This window comes from Erythrolamprus reginae, chromosome 1 (assembly GCF_031021105.1).
Source record: "Erythrolamprus reginae isolate rEryReg1 chromosome 1, rEryReg1.hap1, whole genome shotgun sequence".
Lineage (NCBI taxonomy): Eukaryota > Metazoa > Chordata > Lepidosauria > Squamata > Dipsadidae > Erythrolamprus > Erythrolamprus reginae.
The window spans coordinates 161,207,497-161,235,078 of record NC_091950.1 but is presented as its reverse complement, the minus strand read 5'-3'; the positions used below and the strand labels follow the sequence as shown (position 1 = coordinate 161,235,078).

The following is a 27,582-nucleotide window of genomic DNA, read 5'->3' as shown; positions in this document are numbered from 1 at the left end:
GGAAGTGCAGTTTCCTCGGATGAAGAAGGTGGGGGTGACTTGGAAGAGGGGGGCTTGGCACACAGCCCAGGAAACCAATCTTCCTTATCTTTGGTCGCTTCGGATGAGGAAGTCTTGGACCCATGCAGGCACAGAGTTATGCGTAGAAAAGACCAATTGAGGACATATTACAGGAGATAAGAGAGACCACCTGTGTTTGGGTGGGGCTCCAGTAATTAGGGCTGCTGCTATAAATAGCAGTGTGCTACTTTGGCCGTTGTGGAAGATTATCTGATCGCAGTTCTTCAGGAATCGTGCCTCGCTGTTTCTGAACTTTGTGGATTTTTCACGCCTTTGACACCAAAACAGAGTAAAGTGTGTGAGTGTTTCACTTTGTTGGAAGAAGGAGGGCTGTGACGTTTCTTTACAGCTACTAGCTAAGTATTTAAGGACTGATTAAGGGACTTGTACAGCCTACAAGGTTGTTTTGGGGAAGAGTGCTCTTTGCAATACAAAAAGGGTGCTTTGTTTCTTTTGAATTTTGTGATAAAGAACATTGTTTTGAACTTTCAAACGTGCGTGTGTCTGAAATTTGTACCCTTGAATTTTCGGGAGGCTTCTATCAGAGAGCCCGACAGAACAATTACGGGATTCTTTTCCTCCTCTTCCTTCTCCCCCTCCTCCTTTCTTTCTCTTCCTCACCGGCATCCAAACGACCGCCCCCCATCCTCCTGGATCTATCCTTTCCACTGTCGGGATATCCCCTTTGCTTGCCTTAAATTCTGCTATTATAGTGCCTCCCAAGCCAAGGAAGGGGGAAAAAAGAGACTTGGCCATGCAGTTTAGAAGGGGGGAGTTTGTCGCTGTGATTCAAAGCAGCGCCAGCAAAAATGAAGAGAATCCCAGTGAGGGGAGCCTCAGGGAAATCTCAGCAATGCAGGAACAGGTACTTCAGCTGGCAACGGAAGTCTGGAGGTGGGGATTCCCAGTGAGGGGAGGCGAGGGGAAATCCCAGCACTTCGGGCCATCCCAGTAGTGGCAGCTCGGGTTCGTAAATTGAAAATAATTCGGAAGAGGCAAAAAAATCTTAAACACCAGGTTCGTATCACAAAAAGTTTGTATGAAGAGGGGTTTGTAAGACAAGGTATCACTGTACTTATTTTCCACCATAATTTTCAAATAAATTCGTAAAAAATCAGACAATGTAATTTGCTGGATGTGTTTTCTCATGTTGTCTCTCATAGTTGAGGTCTACCTACGATGTCAATTACAGGCCTCTCATCTTTTTAAGTGGGAGAACTTGCACAATCGGTGTCTGACTAAATATTTCCCCCCACCACTGTATATCTAATATTCCCTTAACATCTGCTTTGAAGGATCTTACCATTCTTGCCAGCATAACTGCGGTTAAAGCCAGTCTGGTAAATGGGCACCAATTTGGAATGGGGAGTCCCATGGAAGAGGATCTTCTCATTATTTTCATGGCCATTTTGTGTATCTATTTCCTTTTTCTTCACTTGATACGATTGCCAGAGGTAAGGATTCTGTACCCTTTCAATCTACAAAGATTGCAAATGTAAAACATTATTATTCGTTTATCAGTATCATTCCCTGCTGTACAATATCTATATTCATATGTTGTGAGTTTTAACATTTTCCCTTGGCAACTATGCTGAGATTAAAAATAAACAATCTGAGAAGAAAAGGTCGCAAGGGAGAATTGGCAAGGAGAGTCTCTTATGTGATACTACTTCCCACAAAGATCCTGTTGTCCCCTGCATTGCCTTTATTCAAGAAGTGTGGGATCATATTAACTTTTATTGTTTATTTATTAAATTAACTGTCTATATCACTGCTGTATTTGCTAAGATTAAAAAAAAGCTTCTACAAAAACAACGTAACTATATTAGTCATTAAAATATTCACAACCTGTATGCCTAATGGCTGCGATTGGAGCGAAGTGATGAGGAAGGAGGTGCATATTGTTAAATCTGACAGCTACAATAACTGAGAACGAGTGGAGCAGAGTGGAGTAAAAGGAAGACTTTCAACAGGCAAGACGGAATAAAGCAGAACAAAAGCAGGGAAGTGGAGAGAGACTGGATTGTTTTGGCTGGTGAAAGTGGGATGTATATTGTGAAAGTTAAGACTGAGGGAAAATGGAGAAGAAGAAAGTACTCCCCCTCCCTAAAATAACGTCAGATCCAGCTGATGCAATGGACTCAGTTTTAAACTTAATAGAGTGTAAGTGTTAAATTGTAATGTAAATTAACCAGACTTCTCGTTTAAGCATTCAAATTTTTCTTACTTCTAAAGAAGAACAACAACTGGAAGAAGAATTTAATGGACTACTTTGACTTTGATCTACATAAATTAACTAGATTTGTTGTTTAAGCATTTAAACCTTTCCTACTTTGACTTTGATCTACGTAAATTAACTAGACTTATTTAAGCATTTAAACTTCTCCTACTTCCAAGGAACAACTGGAAGAAAAATTTTGTGGATATCTAAGATATGATTTCCAGACTAAATAGCATATAAGTATATGAATAACTCGATTGCATAATTAGATTAATTTATACTTGAACACATTTAATAGATGGCCTTGAAATCCAATTTTTTTTAACTTTTCCTCATTCTTTTCTCCTCTCTCTGATAGATATTATTTAAATATCATTATAAAATAAGACCATATAGAAAATATAGTAACAACAGTATATTAGGGTTATTATTAGAAGCATTAGTGAGGCAAACTTTATATAAGATAATTATATTATTAGATATACAGTGGAACCCCGACATAAGAGCTGCTCTACTTAAGAGCAACTCGAGATAAGAGCTGGGAGGGGAGAGATATTTTTGTTCTACTTACAAGCCCAAATTCGAGATACAAGCGCCAAGGAGCTGTCTCCTGAAGCCAAACGCTAACTTCCGTGTTCGGCTTCAGGAGACAGCTGCGAAGCGGCGCACGTGTTTTAAAAGGTTGCAGCCGGCCTGGGGGGCTCGGGGGGGTGCTTGCAGCTTTCTTTCTTGCTCTTTTTCTTTCTCTCTTTTACCTTCCCTTCCTCTATTTCTTCTTTTCTTTCTCCTTCCCACCTTCTTCCCTCCCTCCCTCCCTTCACTCATTCCTCTCTTACTCTCCCCTTTCATAAGTTTCCTTGCTTCCTTCCTCTGTTCCTGTCCCTTCCCTCTTTCCTTCCTTCCTTCCCACCCTCCGTCCATTCATTCACCCATTCCTCTCTTGATCGCTTAAAGCCGGTCCCTGGTGCAAAAAGGGTTGGGGACCTCTGTCCTACAGGATTGGGTGGCAGAGAAGTTGAACATATGTAAATTTAAAAGTTTAAGAAAGTTTACAAGTTAAGTGAAAGAAACTTCATTATTCATTTATATTTACATGTACATTTCTTCATTAAAAACATGTCTTTCTGCATAATTTAGACTAACTTTGTGAGTTTTTTGAGGGCTGGAACCAATTAAAATTATTTACATTAATTCCTATGGGGAAAAGTCGTTTGAGATAAGAGCTGCTCGACTTAAGAGCCCAGGTCCGGAACGAATTAAACTCGTATCTCCAGGTACCACTGTAATAGAGTTATATAGAGATATTTGGAGATAAATTGTTGATATTAATTGTTGATATTGTTTTTGTTCAAGAAATTCATATTCCCTTTGGATAACCTATTGTATTACTATTAAGCTTTGTACAAACATAACATCATAACCAATTTCCCCCCCAAGAAAGACAAACTTAAGTAGACCTTGCTATAGAAAAGAAAAAAAATTATTGTAAATTGAATGGTAGAATTGAGTGACCTCTTTAATATCTTCAAGATGTGTAACATGGCAACCATTCAAAAACTATCCAAGAAAACAACATAAAACCCAGTTTTTTCAACAGCTTCCCCCTCAACACAAAGATCATTAGATAATATGCTGACGGCAGAAAAGGCGGGAGGTCAAACTCAGTCACTGCAGGCGACCCTATTGGCAATCCAGGAAACAATTATGAAGATGCAAGAAAAAATGGACCGAAACTATGAAAATGTGAGAGAGGACATACAGAAAGTTGACAGTAGAATTAGTAACCTGCAACAAATCTTGGAAAAAAATGAACAAAGGATAGAAATAGTGGAGAATAAGACACAACAGACTGAAAAGGCAGTAGTAGCAGTAGACCAAAAAGTGATGATGCTAAACCGCGAACTGGAAGAATAAATTCTGAACCTGGAATTAGATAGAGCGGCATTCTATCTACGTTTTTAGAACATTACAGAGAACAAAGAAGAAAATCTGGGTGAAATAATATGACTGAGATAATAGCAAACATATTAGAGAAGGACAAACGGGGTAATGAATGGGCTGAACGAAGTGTACAGAATATACACAAACTATGCACGATGAAACAAATTACCAAGGGAGGTACAGTGATACCTCATCTTACGAATGCATCTTCATATGAACTTTTTGAGATACGAACCCGATGTTTAAGATTTGTTTGCCTCTTCTTAAGAACCATTTTCACCTTACGAACCTGAGCCCGGGTGTGTGGGTTCTCTTACTGCACATGTGCTCTCTTACTGCTGCAGGGATTCCCCTGCCTTGTGACTGCCACTGTTTGATGCCCCCGCTGGGATTCTCTGCCTCCTTTTGCTTGCACCTGCAATCCTGAGGCGGGGAACGCTGGAGCTGCCCCATTTCCCTGCCACTTTCCCCTCTAGCCCTCCGCTTCCTCTGCTCCCTGCAGCCACCCCATCCTGCTGCCAAAATCCCCCCTAGCCTTCCAGTTACTTCGCCCCATCTCTGTCAAAATCATGCCTTCAAAAGCTTCCTACGCCACTCCAAATCGCTCCCAAAATCATCTCTCCAAAAGCTTCCTATGCCACTCCAAATTGAAGTCCTAACAAAGGCAAATGGAGTGAAGAAAGGCAGCAAAGATAAACGAGTGATTTGGGGTGGCATAGGAAGCTTTTGGAGAGGTGATTTTGGGAGCGATTTGAGGTGGCATAGGAAGCTTTTGGAGAGATGACTTTGGGAGCGATTTGGTGCATAGGAAGCTTTTGGAGAGGTGATTTTAGGAGCGATTTGCTGCATAGGAAGCTTTTGCAGAGGTGATTTTAGAAGTGATTTGGTGCATAGGAAGCTTTTGCAGAGGTGATTTTGGGAGCAATTTGGGGTGGCATTAGCCTTCATTAGGACCTTCATTCCTAGCTTCTCCTCGCTGTCCGTCTCCACTCCATTAGCCCTCACTTTGTCCACCTGCCACTTTTTAAAAAAATCTTAAAGTTATGATTTTCCTAATGGGTTTGCACGCATTACTTGCTTTTACATTGATTCCTATGGGAAACATTGTTTCATTTTACAAACTTTTCTACTTACGAACCTCATCATGGAAAGAATTAAGTTCGTAAGATAAAGTATCACTGTACATGTAAGATGCACACAAAAAGGATTTTGTAATGAAATACTTAAGGCAACAAAAGAAGAGACTATAACATAACCTATATAGGAAAGCAAATAAGGATTCTGATGCAAATACCTAAAAGATTGCGAGACAACAGGAGGAACTACCGCCCATTAGCAAACCAACTTAATAAACAAAAAATACTGTTCAGATGGTTGATTCCGGAAGGAATGATGATTACATGGCAGGGAAAAAGATTTAAGATTGAGAACATAGAAATGGCAAAAGACTTTTATGAACAGCCTATGTTAGAGATAAAAGGAATGGGAAGAATTGGAAAGTAAAGGTCAAGAAGAACAAATTTCAGAGGACACCAAAACAGAGAAAAGGGAAAATATTGAGGAAAAGGAACAAGAGATAGAAGGCATTAGAACAAAAGCTCAGAAAGAAAATAGAATAAATAGTAGGCAGCTACACAAGTAATAACACTAACAATAATGGATCAATCCATAAATTTTATATCAATAAACATTAATGGATTGAATTTGGACAGAAAATGGAAAAATGTATTTGCCATGTATTTTGAAACAAAATTTGGACATTGTTTGTTTACAGGAACTCCACATAAATCGCCAAGTGAGAAAATTTTGAAACAAGAAAAACTGAGCCAATTGTTTATTGCCTTGGACAAAAAATTGCTAGCTATATTAAGAGAGAGATAGAAGCAGGAAAAAAATCTATGCGGATCATAAAGGTAGGATTTTGATTATTTCAATAAAGATTCATTTCACACACATACTTCTGGTAATAATATATGCTCCAAATAAAGAGCAGGAAAAACTTTTTCAAAACCTGCACCAAAAAATAATAGAAACAATTTACCAGGATATGTGCCTAATTAGAGATTTCAATGGGATTGTGTCTTCCATAAAAGACTATAAAACAGATAATAAAAAATTATTTAAAAAAGGAACGCTTTACCAAAAACTTTCCATGAAATGTGTTATGAGCTTAATTTAGATGATTGCTGGTGAGAGCATAATCCAGAGGTACAAGATTTTTTGTTCTTGTCCACACAAATCCTGGTCAAGAATTGACATGGTGTAGGCAAATAAAAAGTTACTAAACTTGATAACTACAATAGAAATAGGGACAAATGAATGGCAGAAAAGCGCTCTTGCCCAGTGGGGAAGCCTGTTGCAGCAGCTGCTACAGCAGAGACATTTAGGTTTTTGGCTGGGAGGGCAGGTGAAGCGCCAGACCTCCTGCCTTCCCCCCCAGCCAAAAACCTAAATGTCTCCGCTGTAGCAGCTGCTGCAACAGGCTTCCCCACTGGGCAAGAGCGCTCTTCTGCCGGCCACGGGCAACGGTCGGGGAAGCCTCTTGCAGCAGCTGCTACAGCGGAGACATTTGGGTTTTTGGCTGGGGGGGGGAAAGGCAGGAGGTCCGGCGCTTCACCTGCCCTCCCAGCCAAAAAGGCAAAGCCGGGCAGCTCCCCAGCCGCTGAAGGAGGCTTAACCCCGCCCCTCTGTCCCACCCATCGCCCGTGGCCAGCAAAAAAGCGGGGGAAGGCAGGAGGCAGTTCCCAGCTCGGGTTCTTAAGTAGAAAATGGTTCTTAAGTAGAGGCAAAAAAATCTTGAACACCCGGTTCTTATCTAGAAAAGTTCTTAAGTAGAGGCATTCTTAAGTACAGGCACCACTGTACTACCAACTCTTGAGCCAATCTTATAGCCAGTCACTGATGCTCAACATCACTCAAGAACTCAAAACAGAACCCTACTGATGTTCTACAGGATATAAAGCAGTAGAACACAACACTGGCCCTTTTTAGTTGGCTGATTTTGGCCAGTCATTCTCTCTCAGCCAAATCCAACCCTCACAGGGTTGTTGTTTTAGGCAAGAAAGGAGAAGGAAAGTATGTTGGGTTTATTTGCTTCCTTAAACTCAGATCAATCATCACCTTTTCAATTCTGAACGTAGGGCAGCCAATCCGGAATATTTTTTCAACGCTCTTATATTCTGCTGCTGTAGGCTGTAGTGGAACTAATTTGGCATGGCTTCCTTTCATGTCTTGCCACTGTTCAGGAAGACGTTCTAATACTTTGCCTGCAAAATAAACAAAGGTTGTGACATAACCCGCAGGAAACAGAACCGTGCACAATCCTCTTCTTTAAACATTACATTTATTATTAAAATCCTCAGCACAGTTTGGCATTTCTGAACAGAATAACTTTCTTTCATCATTACAACTGTCCTGTCAGCACTCACAAACTAAATAGCAGGAGTCTTAAGTGTTATTTCCAAACAACTATCCCCATCTTTTCATTTTGTTCACTCAATAAACCACATTACTTTTGACTCTTTTCCACCAATAACTGACCATCTTCCCTTTCTTTACCAGTTTACTGGTAAACTTGGAAGTTTCTGTTCTGCTCAGCAGAGCAATTTACAAATTGCAAATGTTTTTAGAGTGCTTCTAGGGTAAGAAATTGTTTTTGGTCCTTAAAATACTAATCAATTAAGATAATTTATGTTTTTGCAAACATTATGTATTAGAGTCTTTGGAGAGGGGCAGCATACAAATCTAATAAATTTAAATTCAATTCAATTATAGATTTTTTCAGAAATTGGCTACCTTAGTAGACATGTTCAACTTCAAAAGATGTACTCAACAGCCATCTGCTCTCAGCCACTGCTTCTTGTCCCCATTTTTAAATACTACAAATATAACTAAAGCGCTTACAATAAAATACTTTTTCAGAAATAAAGACAATTCTACAGTCTGGAAGACAAATCATCTTCCTATTTATTCTTATTCCTGTTGAAGAAAAAGTTAAAAAGACCCAAATTCAGATGACAAAGGATGCCCGATATGAGCCAGGAAAGATGTTTCTAGACATTATAGAAGTCACCACCATTGCATCAACTTATTAATTATTCTTCCACTTTTGGGCAAAGGATTCTTGTGCTGCCAATTTCTACTAAAAAGTAGAAACAGGCCTAAAATTCTAGCTGGGAAATGAATAGATGGAACACTTGCCCTACACATGAACAAGCCTTGCACATCCAGTATTGTTGAATTGAAAGTCATGTTTTGATGCCAATCATACAAATGGTCTGTTCACTTAATTATTTTTGAAGTTCCTTGTGATACACTCATGTTAACTTGCCTTGTACCCTTGCCCTTACCCCTTTTAAACACTTTTTAAATCCTAAGTAAGACATTTTTGAGACCAAAACAGTAGTCTAGCCACTTTAAATCTCAATTTAAGATGTTCATTACCTTCATCCTTTCCAACACGTTTAATTTTCATACTGTTTCCTTGGCTATCTTCAACACACATCTTGTCCAGATGAGCTGTGTAGTTCTGTCCCTGAATTTGGACCTGAATTTTTTTCTTTTTGCTGATTTTAGCATCTTCTAAATCAAGGTTACTTAATGTATCAAAAGCTACAAACACATTTCTGTTTGCACAATACTGCCACTCAACTAAAACTTTAGCAAGTTCTGCCCTAGATTTCTTTTCCTGGTCAGCTTTAAGTGTTTTTAAGAGGTTCTGAATTTCTGTGCAAGCAATGACGACATCGCTAGGGACACCAGATACCAAAATAAAAGGAGGAGACTCCATCTTGTCCAGATGAATGACAATATGCAATCTTTTCTGGAGACCATTCAGTTTCCTGATTTCAGCATGAGTAAACATGCCTATCAACTCATCAACAATGAGATTTTCTATCTGTCCATTTAAAACCAATTTCCTTAGCCAGGTTTCAGCCTCTTCTACTTTTTTTCTGTTTTCGCCACATAACACAAATGATGATGTCTCAATCTTCTTCTCCAATGCCATAATATTCTTTTTAGCAGGTGACTTCGTACCCATTATAAACTCTGTAAGCAAAAGAGAAATTCTGTAAATGCACACTCAATGGGGGGTGGGGGGAAATGAAGAACACTGACAGTAAATGAATTCAATACTTTAAACTTGCCTTTAACCTTAGAAAATATAGATTCGGAAGTGGGCAATGCCCGGCCTTTTTTATTTTCCAAAATGGTTGAAAAGGATTTTTGCATATGTGGCTGAAAAACAACAACTTTAACAAGTTTCAGGTATCCAGGCATCACTTTTCCTGCAAAGTCAGCAACTGCATCGATAATTTCTTTAGCTGCTTCGTCAGGACTCCTTCCTTTCTGACCTGTATGAGATGCAACAGAGAAAACCCAACAAAATATACTTGTTAGTACTTATTACGCTGAGGGACTCAAAAAGATGGACAACCCATTGCTAAGATATTCATGAACTGGGAGAGCCCATGTTAGCAAGGTCAACCAATGAATAGACGTAGGAAAACTAAGTCAGCTAATGGGACCTAAACACTTCTAAATCTGTGCAGAGAATTGAAACTGACAATTTAAGCTGAAGACAGGGCATGGCTCAGCCTACTCCATATTCTCTAGCCCACTCTGTGCTTATCTGCTGTTGAAATGAAACTAACTCTCTGCTTATTTATTTATTTTATTTTAATTTTATTAGATTTGTATGCCGCCCCTGAAGACTCGGGGCGGCTCACAACAATAATAAAAACAATATAGTAGTAGAACAAATCTAATATTAAAAAACATATAAAACCCTAACATTATTTAAAAAACCAAACAACACAGTCATACCAAACATAAAATAATCTACTTGTAGTAATATATATATATATATATATATATATATATATATATATATATATATATATATATATGTATATATATATATATTTGTTTTCGTATTTTCTTGAGCAGTGTTTGTGTGTGTGTATATATATATACAGTGATCCCCCGCTCGTTGCGAGGGTTCCGTTCCAGGACCCCCCGCAACGAGCGGGATTTCGCGAAGTAGCGCTGCGGAAGTAAAAACACCATCTGCGCATGTGCAGATGGTGTTTTTACTTCCGCAGCGCTAGCGAGGAGCCGAAGATTGGGGGCGGCGCGTGTGTTTTAAAACGTCCCCGCCGACATGGGGGGCTCGCTAGCACCCCCCCGAACCCCCAACCCGGGTTTGGGGGGGTGCTAGCGAGCCCCCCATGTCGGCGGGGACGTTTTAAAACACACGCACCGCTTTCCAATGAGTCCCGAAGACAAACGGGGAAGTTTGACGTTTGTCTTCGGGACTCATTGGAAAGCGGCGCGTGTGTTTTAAAACGTCCCCGCCAACATGGGGGGCTCGCTAGCACACCCCCGAACCCCCAACCCGGGTTTGGGGGTGTGCTAGCGAGCCCCCCATGTCAGCGGGGACGTTTTAAAACAGCCGCGCTGCCCCCAATCTTCGGCTCCTCGCTAGCGGGCAGGCAGGCGGCTCCTCGCTAGCGGGCAGGCAGGCGAGAGCTAGCACCAGCGAACGGCTTGTCCGCGCTCGCTCTCGCCGCTTTGGAGCTGAGTCCTGAAGCGAATTCGCTTCAGGACTCAGCTCCAAAGCGGCGAGAATGAACGGTGTGGGCGGGCGAAGGGCGGGCGGCAGCGAGGAGTTTGCGTGGGCGGTGGGGAAATTCCTTGCTGATGCCCGCTGCTCGCCCTCCCGCCAGCAAGAGGGGGAAGACCCAGGGAAGCCGCCCAGCAGCTGATCTGCCGGGTGCCATCTACGCATGCGTGCCCATAGAAAAAAGGGCACGCATGCGTAGATGGTGTTTTGACTTCCGGGTTGAAAAATCGCGAATTACCCTGTTCGCAATGGTCGGGGACGCAATAACCGGGGGATCACTGTATATATATATATATATTTGTTTTCGTAGAGATATATATATATATATTTGTTTTCGTATATATATATATATATACATACGAAAACAAATATATATATACACACACACACACACACCACAAACACTGCTCAAGAAAATAAAGGGAACACTTAAACAACAGAATATAACTCCAAGTAAATCAAACTTCTGTGAAATCAAACTGTCCACTTAGGAAGCAACAAGATTGACAATCAATTTCACATGCTGTTGTGCAAATGGAATAGTCGTGCAAATGAAATATTCAATGAGAATATTTCATTCATTCAGATCTAGGATGTACTATTTGAGTGTTCCCTTTATTTTTTTGAGCAATATATTTCTATGTTCATAAATAAATGAATGAATCCAGCTGAATCAGTCATTTGTGTGTGCTTCTGGAAATTAATTATCTGCAACAAATTCAGAATGAATTTTCCCAAGTCCCAGAAGGAGTTATTAGCATTAAAGAGCCTTGATGAAACTTGGGACATTATTGTGTCTGCAGGAAAATTTCTATTGTTCTGCAAGAATTATTTTATAGAACTGCAGAAACATGTGGATATTACAGATTTCATCTGCAGCACAGAAATTGAATTGAGAAAGGAGACTAAACATTTTAAAATAATAATAAAAATAAAAGCAAGAAAATAAAAGAAGTGAAATAAGAAGGAGCAGATAAGAGAAGATTTGGACAATGATAAAGCTACAAATTTACAAGGCTGATAAATGGTCATTTGATTATTAATTGAACTACTAATTGAAATGTGAGATAGCTTATATTTGTAATATTGAAAGGAGAAGGAGCAGGTAGAAGAAGACTTAGACAATGATAAATTTATAACTGTATAAGGTTCTTAATTGGATTGGTAGAGATAATTTTGAACTTATTAACTAAATTATAAGATTATTATGTGAATTATAATGGTAAAGAAAAATGGGGGAAAGAGAAAAGGGATATAATAAAGCTATGATTATCAAAGGAGGATTAATATGGGAAAATAAATAGTACTAATTATGATTAATATGTTTTTGAATATATTTTGAATGCAAACAAGAGCAGGACTTGCGTTTGGAACCATTAAAGGCATGTTTGATTGCAGAGAAAAACACCAAATGAGCGGGTCATATTGGGGTGAAGCCATATTGACTGCTAATTATTTAATTAATAGGTGGTGGAGTTCAGCCATTAATGGTACTCCATGTGCAGTGCTATATGGGAGGAAACCATCTCTGGCATATTTAAGAGTTTTTGGAAGTATTGTGTGGGTGCATATTCCAATGGCAATTAGAAGAAAGTGACAGCCATAGGCTAGAACGCTCAGGTTTGTGGGCTATAAACCTGGTTCAAAAAGCTATCATTTTAGCTTTTTAATGATCATTTTAGCTAACGTGAATCAAAAGGAAGTGCCAAATTTAATTCAAAGTCATGGCAAAGGCATAAGAGCCTTAAGCTATCGTAGTGCTTAATGCCTTGATGGGCTCCAAACTGCTCTGTAGACCGGTAAATTGCCATCGGCAATGATGGGGCAAAGTAAACAGTGAGAATAGGGCCCTCTCCCTATTAGCCTATCATGGGAGCTCTCAAAATGGTGCCTGGCAAAATATGCTCCTCTGTAAAACCATTCAGTAGCCAGCACTAGCCACGCCAGGCGAAGAAAAAATCCTGATCCAAAGCCAAGCTGACCCCCCAAAATTCAGGCACAATAGGCAAGGGAGTAAACAGATAGCACTGTCATCCTGAAATGGCTCCTGGTGTCATATGGCAGCAACTCGTTACGATGAGGGCTTTCAAAATGGTGCCCGCAACCTTAGTAGCTCCTAAAATGGCATCCACGACCTCAATGGTCCTCAAAATGGCACCCAAATGCTCAGTCCAAAGGTGAACACAGCTCCAACAATATAACAAATATTTGCCTGCACCCCCAGCCAATTTTAGCTTGTAAGATAAACTCTGGTGGCTAAGCAGTTCGATCAGGACCGCAGCTGCAAAAGTTGGATTTCCTCCTTACTCCAGACTTGGAATGCTAGCTGCCACACATACAGCATGTGTGTGCTGTTCTAACTTTTAATCAGGCTCCCAGTCTGATTAAACCTTTCCAGCCACTCTTCTAGCCTATGCTCGAGAGCACCAGGCTCCCTTCTATAAGGAAAAACCTGTAATTTTCCATCAGCTGATAATCAGAGAGATTGACTCAGGCGACAGCACAGAAAGCTAAAACAGTCCATCAGGCAAAATTAGGGCTGCCTACAGGTCAAAGAGGCAATCGGCTTATCCAGTTTAAAACAGCCTCTAAACAGTTAGGGAGAACAGCGATCCCAGTGGAGAGGAATCAGTAGACAACTCACAGTTCATAGAAAAGAGGTGGATAGAATCAGCGAGTAGAAAAAAATAGCAAATTCTCAATAGAGGGGGAGCAAACCACCACATGTTTGTCTTTGTCTGAGGACTAAGTGAAGCTAGGGTTCCTGGCACACAGACAGGAATAATCAACCTTAAAACACTCAGTCCTATTAGATGGAGGAGGATGCCCCATGGCTAGATGCTAGCTCCACCCTCTATGGAGAAGTTAATAAAGACTATAATGATTAAGGAAACAAATCAGAGAAAGTATTTTAAGATATTCAAAAATGGAATAGAAAGATAGCATTGAAAAAGAGATAGGGGTTTGGGCAGAAACCCTGGAAGCTTGGCAGCACAATACAACAGAGATGGGAGGAATACTTTGAGTAACAGTAAAGATGCAGAGGTAGATAGAGACAAAGATCGAAGAGAGAAGTATGGGAGGTATATCAAAAAAGAAGTACAAACTGAAATAATAAAATGGACAAGAGATGATGGATAGAAAGGAAATATTTTTATTTTTTTCCTCCTTTCTTTAATATAATTGGGGCCTGATTAAAAGTTAGAACAGAAGTAGAAATAAAGATACACATACAGTAATCCCTCACTACTTCACGGTTCATCTTTGGCGGATTCGCTACTTCACGGGTTTTCAAAGGGGGTTTAAATCCATTAAATCCATTAAAAAATTTAAATCCATTAAAAATCCATAAAATTCTTCTACAGTACTACTGTACTCTATTAAAGAAACTGGTAGGATATCACATGTAGTTCCAGCTGGGAAACATCATAGAATGACTGTTAAATGCAAAGGGTGGATTTTAAAACTCCAAATACTCGTTAAATGCATACATTTCTTCTACTTCACGGAAATTCGTTTGGAACGCATCCCCCGCAAAAAACGAGGGATCACTGTATTCTAAAAGTAATAAACAGATGGAAAATTAGCGGTTGAAAGATGGATTTAATATGTAAGTTTAAATAATATGGTGATTGTTGTCAGGATGGGGTAAGGGTGTTAGATTTTAATACCATATGTGTACTATACTAGGATTAGTAAGGATGGCCGGATTAAATAGAACAAATTAAAGAATTAAATGGAAAGAATAAAGTTTGAAAGATAGTATTATTATGCATCCTTGAACAATGTTGTAACTGGCATTAGAATGATACATTGAAATAGTGAATAATTAAATAATGGTTTATATTTTAATACAAATATTAATTGGTGATGAGTGTAATCCGGCCCCTGGACTCAGGCTGCTGCTGATGCTCAATGCCAGGTCGGTAGTTAACAAGGCTCTCCTCATCCGGGACTTGATTCTGGAGGAGGAGGCCGACCTGGTATGTGTGACTGACATCTGGCTGGGCCCAGAGGGGGGAGTTCCCCTCTCTGAGATATGCCCAGCTGGGTTTCAGGTGCAGCATCAGCCAGGACCCCAGGGAAGGGGGGGAGGAGTGGCTATTATAGCCAAGGAGACTATTAGCCTGCGCAGGCTCTCTGCTCCTGAGATTGTGGGTTGTGAGTGTCTCCTTGTGAAGTTGGACCTAAGGGTTCAGGTGGGCTTGTTGCTCACGTACTGCCTCCCAGCTGCATGTCAACGGCCCTGCCTGTGCTGCTTGAGGAGGTAGCCGGGCTGGCGGTGGAGTCCCCCAGACTTATTGTCCTGGGGAACTTGAACCTGCTGTCGCTCGGCAAATCCTCTGGGCTAGCGCAGGAGTTCATAGCCACCATGACAGCCATGGACCTGACCCAAGTAGTTCAAGGTCTGACTCACGAGGGGGGCACACACCCGACATGATATTTCTCTCAGAGCAGTTGAGTAATGGTCTGAGATTAATGGGCTTAGAAGTGTTGCCTTTGTCATGGTCAGACCATTTTCTGCTGCGGCTTGACTTCATGGCTCTAATCCTCCCCCACAGGGAGGCGGAACCAAGTAGGTGGTTCCGCCCCAGATGCCTGATGGATCCATAAGGCTTTCAGAGGGCGCTTGGGGTTTTACCAGATTCACTCATACACAGCTCGGCGGAGTCTCTTGCTGTGGCCTGGAACAGGGCTGCGACGGAGGCTCTTTACTGAATTGCGCCGTTGCGACCTCTCTGTGACACTAGACCCCATAGAGCTCCATGGTTCAACGAGGAGCTCCAGGTGTTGAAACACCAGAAGAGACATCTAGAGAAGCGGTGGAGGAAGAGTAAATCCGAATCTGACCGAGCACTTGTAAGAACTCATATTAAGACTTACAAAGTGGCACTCAAGGCGGCAAGATTTGCGTACTCTGCCACCTTGATCGCATCAGCAGAATCCCGCCCAGCTGCTCTGTTTAGGGTGACCCGCTCCCTTCTTAATTAGGGAGGGGGCCTGGGGAACCCTTACAGAGCAATGCCGAGGATTTTAACTCGTTTTTCACTGATAAAGTCGCTCAGATCCGGACAGACCTCGACTCCAATTGGATAGCAGTGTCAACTGACGAGTCAGTTGAGTGACTGGGGCCCATCCTTGTCCATCTCTCTGGGTGGCGTTTGACCTGGTGAAGTGGACAAGGCCATTGGAGCTGTGAGTTCTGTCACCTGTTTGCTGGATCCATGTCCCTCTTGGCTGGTTTCAGCCAGCAGAGAGGTGACTCAGAGCTGGGTCCAGGAGATTGTCAATGCCTCCTTGAGGGGAGGGTCCTTTCTGGTTCCTTTTTATTATATTTTTGGCCTTACTGCATGATAGATTAGGTTGAATGTGTGTGACTGCATAGCTAGGAGTTTTATTATGTTATTAATGTCTTTTAAATGGATCTAATTTTTTATTGTTAGATTTGTAATGTACAGTGGAACCTCAACATACGAGCAGCTCTACTTGCGAGCAACTCGAGATAAGAGCTTGGGAGGGAGCGTCATTTCCGTTCGCCTCCCGAGCTCACATCCGGGATACGAGCCACGCCTCCCTGACTCTTTCGGCGAAGGAAGGAAGGCAAGGAAGCGCCCGGCTCCTCTCTGCTCGTAGTATCCCACTTGGTAAGCATTCGCTTGGCTTCTGCTTGGAGGTGGGGGGGTCCTTGGCTTCTGCTTGGGGGTGGGGGGGGGGGCCGTCCCCGCTTTAGGAGCAGCAAAGAAGCCACGCGCCGGTTTTGAAAGATCGGAGCCAGCATGGAAAGCTTCCCCAGGCTGGCTCCGATCTTTTAGAACACACGCGCGGCTTTTCCGCTGACTCCTAAAGCGGGGAAGTTCGCCAGGAGTCAGCAAAGAAGCCGCGCGTGTGTTTTAAAAGATCGGAGCCGGCATGGGGAGGCTTTCAATCAACCCCCGAGTCCGGGTTGGGGGCTCGGGGGCTGATTGAAAGCCTCCCCATGCCGGCTCCGATCTTTTAAAACACACACGCGGCTTCTTTGCTGACTCCTGGCGAACTTCCCCGCTTTAGGAGTCAGCGAAGAAGCCGCACGTGTGTTTTAAAACATCGGAGCTGGCATGGGGAGGCTTTCAATCAACCCCCGAGTCCGGGTTGGGGGCTCGGGGGCTGATTGAAAGCCTCCCCATGCCGGCTCCGATCTTTTAAAACACGCGCGCGGCTTCTTTGCTGACTCCTGGCGAACTTCCCCGCTTCAGCCGACGTCTTTTCCCCTCAGCCCTCGGGCTTGCACGCATTAATCGCTTTTACATTGTTTCCTATGGGAAACAATGTTTCGACATACGAGCTTTTCGACGTGCAAGCCTCCTTCCGGAACCAATTAATTTAGTAAGTCGGGGTTCCACTGTATTGTATTACTGCTATGCTGTGAGCCGCCCCGAGTCTTTGGAGAGGGGCGGCATACAAATCTTATAAACTATATATTAATACTAGTATATAAGCTTAACCAATATAACTGATATTGGTATCATTTGTATCAAAATGAATGATACTACAGATGTCATACTATTCATATTGATGTTGACATATTTATAAATAATATAAAAATAAAATAAAAAAACATGTAAGGAAAAAAAAGCCCCCCTATATATTTCTACAGGAATGGGCAATTATTTTGTAGTTAAGAACTCAGTTTTTATGGTTTTCAGGATGAGAGGCTAGGGACCTCAATGCAACATACAATCATGCAGTATGTTGGATTCAAAATAAGGGGGGCAATGGGTATCTACTTGGGGAAAATGTTGAAATCTAGATTGCAATACCCAATCCATCCCTTTTATAAATCCACTACGATATTGCACAAACATTTGCAAGCAGTGAAGATCAGATTGCAACATCACTGCACAGATTTTTGGGTTATTCTAACATAATCTCCAAGGACAGCAGACACCTTTACAAATTCTGCATGCAAAATCTGTAAGACTTTTTTCTTCTCCGAGGACTTCTTTGCTTGGACACGTGTTTACCATGTTAGTTTTACCATGTTTCATGAATTACAGTACAGGATTTGTGCAACTGTAATACTGGGCTGTCCACACGGACCCTGATTTTTAACAATTAAACTTCTCAAATAAGGCTATGATATGCAAAACCTTCAACCTTACATTATCTACAATAGACCTTTCCCTTTTTCTAAGAGGTATGTAAGGGGCGTGTATAAGTGCACCTTCGTGCCTACCGTCCCTGTCCTAATGTCTTTTTGCATTTTCTATTGCTACTTTATACTTATATTATGTTAAACATACTACAATGCTATATTTGTATGACAAAATAAACAAATAATAAATAACAAATTAATATGTAATGACATGAAATGTTGACAACACACTTCATGAGGTTACGACATATCTAATGCAAGTCATCCCTTATCATGATGTATCATCATCATTTTGTCCTCTTGCCCCCTCAGTTTGCCTATGATTTGCTCACTAAGGGCTGCCCACTACCAGCACTACCGGTACACTCCTGGCAGTGTGGGTGGGTGGGTGTGTACCCCCGGTGTGAGATTTGGCTTCTGTGCATGCACAGAGAAGTGAAATCTCACATGAGGATGCTCACACACGTGAGATTTTGGCAATTTTCATCTATTTCTTTGCTTCCGCACATGCGCAGAAGCAAAACACTCCTGAAAATTGCCAAAATCTCATGTGTAAGAGTGTCTTCACATGAGATTTTACTTGCTGCTTACCACTGATTTCATGGACATCTTCATGAAGTTTTCTTAAGAACAATGGAGGAAGAGCTTGCCATTGCATTGTTTTAAGCTATTATTTCTACTTCTAAGCATAGTCTATAACTCTGTTATTCCCTAACACACTGGGGGCCGATGTCTGCAAATGAACAGAAGTCATGAAAGAGAAATGGAAAAATCCTACTTTGTTTTGTGAATGGAATATAGGAGAATTTCATCTCCTTTGCCATGTTCACACATAGCAGAATACTGGAACTTGGCCATATGCTAGCTTAGTGTAGCAAATCCATTGCAACAGTTCACATTTTCAAACAATGAGTTATACAGTACTATCACTAGGATTCAGGACACATATTCCTCGTTAATGAAAACTTTATTCTAGAAAAGCACAAATGATTATCTGGGGGAAAAATACAAACCTGTTCCAATTACAGGGAAGGCTACCGAGGCATACCGTTTGGCTTCACATTCCTGAAGCACTTTGGTGACCCTAGTTTTGATGCTGGAGTAAGGAGCCAGGTGGATAATTTTTTTACAGGTTAGTTTGCCATTCTGGGTGGTTACAAATCCATTGTGAGGCTGTGAGGCTGTAAAAATGAAAATGATAACTTCTCCATTAGCTGTCTTTGGCATACAGTGTACTACAGGTATTGGAGGTACAGTATCTACAAATACATTTCTTATGGGAGAGCATCAACTATGCATTCTGTCTGACAACTGCTCACCCTTTGTTGCCTACTGCACAGATATATTTGGCACAATGCCTGCCTGAAAAATTGGGTGTTCTTTTTAAAGTCAAATTATAGAAACATAGCCCTCTTACAAGTCATTTGGCACATGCAGAGAAAATAAGGAAAACTTGGTCTGGGGTTTTTAGATTCCCCACCCCACCCCCGACCAGTGTTCCCCGTAAGCTGTGCGCGCCCCCCCAAATACCCCCCGTGCGCCCTTTTCCACGGGCACGCACTCCCCATACCCCTGCCAGCCCGTGGGGGGGGGGCGTGGAAGTGCCGGCAGTAGAAGGGAAGGAAGCCACGGCCGCCCCTGCCTCCCCACGGTGCCTCCGGCACCCTCGCGCCCCTGGCCTCTCGGCCCTGCCCCCCACCCACCTGATCCGCCCCTCTCCTTCTCCGCCGCCTCCTGCCTTGGGCCGCGACATCTCCCACGGCGGCGGCGGCTTCTCGGGACGAAAGCGCTCCCAGCCAGGGGGCTGTGAGAGAGGGCTTTCTCTGTGCACTTCGGGAATGCCCGCCCTGCCCCTCTCACAGCCCCTTCGCTGGGAGCGCTTTCGTCCCAGACTTCCAGCAAGGGGGCTGCAGTAGAGGCAGGGCAGGCATTCCCAAAGCGCTGGGAGAAAGCGCTCTCACAGCCCCCTCGCCGTCGGTGCCTCCGTTCCGGAGCTCCGCCTCACAGCTGATCACCCTGCCGCCGCCCCATGGCTACTGCCCAATGCTGCAGCTGAGAGAAAGAGAGAAAAGGGGGGGAGAGAGAGATAACAAGAGAGAGAGAGAAAGAAAACAAGAGAGAAAGAGAGAGAGATGAAAGGGGGGGAGAGAGAGAGAGCAAGAGAGAGAAGAGAAAGAAAGAGAGATAAAAAGAAAGAGTGAGAGAGAAAGAAAGCAATATAGAGAGAGAAAGAAAACGTGAGAGAGAGAGAAAGAGAGAGGGGGGGAGAGAAAGAGAGAGAAATGACTCTTGATTTAAAGCATATGGTAAAAAGCACCCAAATAATAACAGAGAAAAAAACCCCAGCCATTTGTGTGTGTGTGTGTGTGTGTGTGTGTGTGTGTGTGTGTGAACTCTTGAACCATTTCCAATAGCTCACCTGTTATTAGAAATGGTTCAAGAGTTCACACACACAGACACACACACAAGGGGGGAAGAGACAGGGATGGAAAAAGAGGAGAAGATAGTAATAAAATAGATTTTGGTTTTGTTTTATTATTAATTTCTTTAATAAAAAAGAAGGGAATTTTTTTTTCTTTATTTATGCATGCATGCATGCATTCATGCATGCCATCCAGTCCCAAAGGGACTGTCGGTCAGACACTATACTTTTCCGCCCACACCGAAAAAAAATTAGAGGGAACATTGCCCCCGACCAATGTTTTTAGTATGATTGTCGAATGAATGGTAGATAGTTTTTTAATTAAGATTTTAAAGATTGTTTTAATGTATTATTAATTGGATTGCTGTTTTCTGTTTTTTGTACATGCTGAGAGCTGCCCCAAGTCCTCGAAGAAGGGTGGCATACAAATCCAATTAAATCTTAAAATCTTAAAACCTTTTTCACAGTGAACGTTAAAGACTGTGATACATCAGAAGTGCCAGCTAGAGAAGTAGTTTCTCACTCTTTCCAAAATCTGCTCCTCCCTCTTCATAAATATTCTGGCGTTCTGGTGGGAAGTTACCTTCAGAAGCTGCAGGAAGGTATCTGGCATTTTAGAAATGTTGCCATCAGAATGTTTATTCTGACACCAACATTCCCTTCCTTATCATCTAATTCTAAGGAACCATCGGATCCTCTTAAATTTAACCTATTTCCAATAATGGGATGATCGGAAAGAAAGAACTAAATCCAAACAAGAGATATTGCTAGAAAACCAGACTTTGGGGTTGAGGTTAAGACTAATTGAGATGAAGCTGCAACCCTTAAAAGAGGTTACGATGCAGTCTAGAAATATTTCTTGAGTGTTCCTCAGTCGTCTCTAGATTTATTGACCGTGGCAAGACCACATTTACTTTACATTAACTTTCTAGCTAGTACACTGGTACCTCGTGATACGAACCCCTCGAGATACGAACATCTCGAGATACGAACCTGGGGTTTGGAAATTTTTTGGCTCTTCTTACGAACTTTTTCCGGCTTGCGAACCCACCACAGATCACAAAATGGCACTCCGCTGGGCGCCGCCGCCTGGCTGTCACCTTTTTAAAAAGCCGGGGGGCTTCTTGGCGTTCTCCCGAACCCGAACCCAAACTTTTCGGGTTCGGGAGGCTGCCGAGAAGCGGCGCCACCTGGCTGTCACCTTCTGAAACAGCCGGGGGGCTTCGGCAAAGTTTGGCAAAAGTTCGGGTTCGGGTTCCGGAGGCCACTGAGAAGCGCCCGGCTGTTTCAGAAGGTTACAGCCGGGTGGCAGTACCTGGAGGAGCGCCATTTTTGCAATCGGCAGTGGCATTTTTGGCCGATCTGGAGGCTGAAACGGAGGTGGAGAAACCCAATAGGGAATTCCATGGGCGGAGCTTTGATGTCACAAAGACGTCCTTCCTGGAGGCCACGTTTCGGCCAACCAGGAAGGACGTCTTCGTGACGTCAAAGCTCTGCCCATGGAATTCCCTATTGGGATTCCCCACCTCCATTTCAGCCTCCAGATCTGCCGAAAACGCCGCTGTCAATCGCAAAAACGGCACTCTTCTGGGCGGCGGCGCCTGGCTGTAACCTTCTGAAACAGCTGGGTTCTTCTCGGCGGCCTCCGGAATTTGAACCCGAACCCGAACTTTTGCCGAACCTCCAGCTGTTTCAGAAGGTGACAGTTGGGCGGCGGCGCTTCTCGGCGGCCTCCCGAACCCGAAAAGTTTGGGTTCAGGTTTGGGAGAACGACGAGAAGCCCTCCGGCTGTTTTAAAAGGTGACAGCTGGGCGACGGCGCCCAAAGGAGCGCCATTTTGCGATTCCCCCCCCCTTGCACGCATTAATTGCTTTTACATTGTTTCCTATGGGAAACATTGTTTCGTGTTACGAACTTTTCGCCTTACGAACCTCCTTCCGGAACCAATTAGGTTCGTAAGACGAGGTATTACTGCATATTATTTGCTACCTTTCCTAAGCTTGTCAGATTTAGAAATAATTATCTACTGCTTAATTATATCCTGTCTTTCTTGACTCAACAACACTCTATTAGAACAGCAGCAGCAGCCAGTTTACAGAATTGTACTGACAAATGTATTCAGAACTGTGATTGAACAATTTAGAAAATACCATCCAAACTATATTTGGCAATTGAAACTCCCCAAATCCTCCATTACTTAACCCAATGGGACCTCTTGTTGCATCTTACCAAGTCTTGCACATTCTGCTTCAATTTGAGGTCCAGCAGCTTCCAAAATTGCCTTGGAGACACCTGTAAAGGAGGAATATGTATGAACATAAAGGAACTTAAAACACAACCCTTGCTTGCTTGTAAACATTTCATAGTAAGAAAATTCGTAATTATTTTTGATGTGGGGATTGAGTTAGATATTGCATTACTATATCGAATTGATCCACAATATTCTGAAATACTGTTTCCGGTTACAAGAAAATATTTAAATTAATGTAGCTTCATTTCTGCCTCTTATTCATTCGCACGCATGCAAACAGACTTTTATATATCCAAATAGCCTTTTGTCTCGCCAAGAATGAGCACATAGCTTATTAGGAGATTCAGAAGATGTCCATTTGAAATTCAGTACCTGCTTTGGATGTAAAGGTTTCATTGGTCACATTTACAATGACGTCTGTGTTTTCCATGACAATATCTCCAGTCACTGACTTGAAGGTAATGGATCCAAACTGCATTTCATTACTCCCTAAAGCTGAGGTAGAAAGGGATCCAAAGGAACCTGTGTTTGAGAAAAGAAACACTAGGACTGAGTTGTAGCATTGAATCCCTGGGCTGAGCACTATCCTTCTATTCTTTGTAAAAGATATAAATACCTATTTCAAGATCCATTTTAAAAAACCTTCAATTTCGTATTGTGTATTTAAAGGAAATAAGGCCTGCACATCTGGGATATGCTACTCTTAAACGTGGCACCTTGAACATGCTACTGAACTCTGCTGATTTTTCTATGGCCACCAAAGGGTGAAATTAGAAGATTTATGATCATGATCAAACAAAGGGCCATTTAAACTGCAGATGCTACAATGGAACAGTTCTTTGCCAGTGAGGAAGTGGACATTTCTTGGAGAAAAAAACCCCACACCTGAAATAACTCAGATAAAACATTAGAATCAAGGATTTGTTGAACAAATTATTCTAGCCTAGTTTGTGAATCGTAAGTTTGGTCCAGTGGTTAAGGCATCACAATACAAAGTGGGAGATATATAACGTGCTTTGGCTTAGCATATGTGAAATGAAATAAAACAGATTTCCCAACCTTTTTTCGGCATTGCCAAATGGCGCAATGGGGAGGTAGAATGATTACACATGAGTGGCAAGCAAGCAAAAACACTCACCCCACTCCCACAGTCCAGTTCCAAATAGGCCAAGGCCCAGTAGTTGGCCAGGAGTTGGGAACCCCCGGTATAAAACTTCTTTTGTAAATGTAGTCCTTCCATTCATCTAATAGATATTACCAATATTATTTAAAGGAAGGCCTGTCCACATATCTCTCATGCTACATCCGAGTTGGACCTAATAAAGTTCTAAAACTCATGATAAGAAAAAAGTGGAGAAAAAAGTCTGACCCATTAAGCCCACCCATTACCTGCTCTTTCTTCATCTTTCTTTGGCCCAGCCTTGAGATTATCATCAATCCAAGTTCGAAAAAACTTTGTAAATGCCTGGAGGGAGAAAAGTTATCCACATATTTCCAAAACTATGCAAAGAAGGAACAATAGCACTATGGAATCATTTCAATAAGGGCACTGAGGGTAGTGAACTTGCACATTTGGGGATCCTGATGGACAGTGTCATTAAATGCCCCTGGAAACAATGAGTTTCACTACTAAAAATAGGCGCATCCAACTTCTTCAATAAAATATAATGGCTGCCAGAATAGGGGGAAGCCAGTAAGCTTTTAATTTTGTTTTTTCTAAAATTTACTAACATTATGGCAAAATTGCTACCCATACTATTACTCCCCCAAAACCATGAGACTCTGGATAAAACTACTTGATTTAACTGTCCTGAAAGACATCACTAATCCTCATCTTTGAGAAGAGATGATTGAATGGAAGATATTGCCATTCAAATACGATGAGAGTCATATGTGCACTATTTCATAGAATGTTTAAACATGGTTAAAGGGATAAGCCACATTTGGCTGGATTTGAATGTTACGTTTCCTGAGAGAACCAGTTTTGTGTAATGGCTAGAGACCAGGTGGTCATGAGTTCAAGTCCTAACTTAGCCGTGAAAAACCAACCTGCTTATTTTGGACCAATCACTCTCTCCAAGTCCAACCAACCTCACAGGGTTGTTTTTTGGGGGGAAATGGGACAAGGAAAGTGTGTTGGTTATTTGTTGTCTCAAGTTATGCATTAAAATAGTAAATGAATGAATTTAGCCCAAATCAAGCAAATCACATTGTAGCTTCGAAATATATGTTGCCCACCATTGAATATACTGTATCTGGGGAAGCAGATGCCCATCCAACAGTCTACCTGCTACTTTTGTAAGAATTGACTTCAAAACTTACAATTATTTTTTGAAAATTAAAGTTCAAGGATTCTTAAAAACAAAGGGCAGTTTCTTATTTGGACGAAAAGTAACATTACCTTTATATTAACTTTATCTTTTGGATGTATAACAACATGAACTTTCTGAAGGGACTTGAAATTCTTCTTTCTACTGAACATTAGTATTTCGTTAAATATACATTTAGCCACCTCAGAATTTGGAAAATTAAAACCTCCAGTCCCAATGGCTGGGAATGAGATAGACTTTAACGACAACATTTCGGTCCTCTCCAGACAATGTCTTACAATATTTTTAAGTTTCTGTAAAATATAAAGAAATATTTCACTATTATGTTTTAAAAGGCCAAATATTAACACAAACCTTTTAAAAAAAAAATTAGGCAACATAATTTATATATTCTGGTATCAGCCCATTGGGGGATAAGCCAACCTTCAACATTTTTAACAAAAGTACGATGAAAAACATGCTACCCTAGATAAACTGTTCCAAATTTGTCATGGAATTTTAGTTAAAAATTTGAGGATTCGCCTTTCCAGATGAACTTAATTCACAAGTACTGTATATACAAGTAATTTAAAAACTTGTAAATAAATCCTTATAAATTAATCCATCTGCAGGTAAGCCAAACTAATTTTTAGGTACATTTCTGCACCTTTTTCAAGAGGCAACTGGACTTTCTAGTTTTTCTTTGAAGACGTTTCACATTTTGACAGTGGCGTGGATGGTTTATGTGCAGCAATGGAAAAACAAAGAGACACCAAGAGAGGAAATGATCATTTAAAAAATTATGGATTGCACATAAATGGACATGCTCACTAGGAAAATGAAAGGAAAAGAGGATTCTGATTATTACATGATATGGAATTAGTTCTATAATTGTTTAAAAGAAAGAAACGAGAATTGAAGTAAAATTATACAAGGATATTGTTTAGGAATTTAACAAATAGTAGTAATTTTATTTGCAGTATAAATAAAGTGCAATCTAAACATTTAAAAAGTAATGTATAATGTGGATATGTATATATCCGATAATAACTTCTGACAGAAACCCAAATGTTCGTTGTATGTCTGTCTTTGATGTATGTGCACTTATTAAAAAATAAAAAAAAGAAAAAAAGAAAAGAAAAAGCACCTTTGTAACTAAAATTCTTAGCAAGTATATAAAGTTACTCAGGAATAAGAGAGACAATTTTGCATACATGCTTTGTAACTTCAGTATAAACTGGCACACAAAGACCAATGTTAAAACCAAAACCGTGTATAAGAGCCATTGAAACTGCCTAAGATTATAAACAAAGGTTGTAAACAATTTTTTTTTTAAAATTCATGAACATTACATTCCAAGACAATTACAGCAAAATGAACCAGTACCTGGGTTGAATTCCCTTTTCCACCATCCCACTGTGGAACTATGACGTGGAACAAGAAAACACAGGCAAGGTTATGCCCACAGGTTGGAATTACACAGTTCTGTTGGGATCCTTGATCTTGGACCATTTGATGGAACTCATTTTGAAGCTCAACTCCAGCCTTCTGCAACACAGCTTTTGAAAGTGGGCCGACACCAAGCTTTAGATCATCACCAATAGTGCTTACGATAACATCTGTCTGGAATCAAAGCCACATTAAATTACTTCCAAGATGATTTTATGTATTAGAACAGTGATGGCACAGGTGTCAAAGGTGGCACGCAGAGCCATATCTGCTGGCACACAAGCCGTTACCTAGCTCATCTCTAACGTGCATGTGTGTGCCAGACAGCTGATTTTTGGCTCGCCCAGAGGTTCTGGGGGAGCGTTTTTGGCTTCCAGGAGGAAGGGGGAGGGCGTTTTTACCCTCCCCTGTCTCCAGGGAAGCCTTTGGAGCCTCCAAGGTTGGGGGATGCTCTTTTCACTCTCCCTAGGCATTGAATTATGGGTGTGGGCACTCACACATGTGTGATAGCATGCACGACGTACGCTCTTTCGGCACCCAAGGAAAAAAAGGTTCACCATCACTATATTAGAAGATCAACTGCCTAGGAGTGTGAAATGCATATTACAGAGTATTCTTTGACCTATTGTTGCTATTTTAACACAGGGAGAAAACAGTCCCTAAGCAAATGAGACATCTTTGGTCCACTGGAGACTCCAGTTGGGAATGCGTATGGTATGGAAAAAGGATTGCTAATTCCTTGCAACTCCCATCTCTGTGACTTGTATTATAATGAATTGGTTCTGATTATTAGTTCAAGAGGGGCAGATAAATCACTAGCGCTTCCTTCCATTTTCAAGGTTTAAGCATGCCTTTTCCATTAACAGAACCCACAAAATATAGCATCAAAACCAACATCATTACAATACAACAATAGTAATAGTGTTGAGGCTGTTAGTGGTAGAGAAATATTGTAATTGCTGTAAATTCTATTATTGTTCTCAATATTGACATAGGACTGTGTTGTTTAACTTTGTTATATGTTTATATAAGAGACAATTATATATTTAAAAACAGATTATAATATTAATAATTTAATATTGCTAGAGACATGGAGGTTTATATTAGTGTGAAGAAAAAGTGGGAGTGTTTATTAAAAAGTGATTTGGTGAAGAAACTTAAAAAAAGTTCTC

General features: G+C 41.3%; 1 pseudogene; it reads right to left on the bottom strand.

Moving 5' to 3' along the window:
* Positions 1-27,582, bottom strand: part of LOC139155454 (protein mono-ADP-ribosyltransferase PARP14-like) — a 49,959-nt pseudogene that overhangs the window by 5,576 nt on the left and 16,801 nt on the right.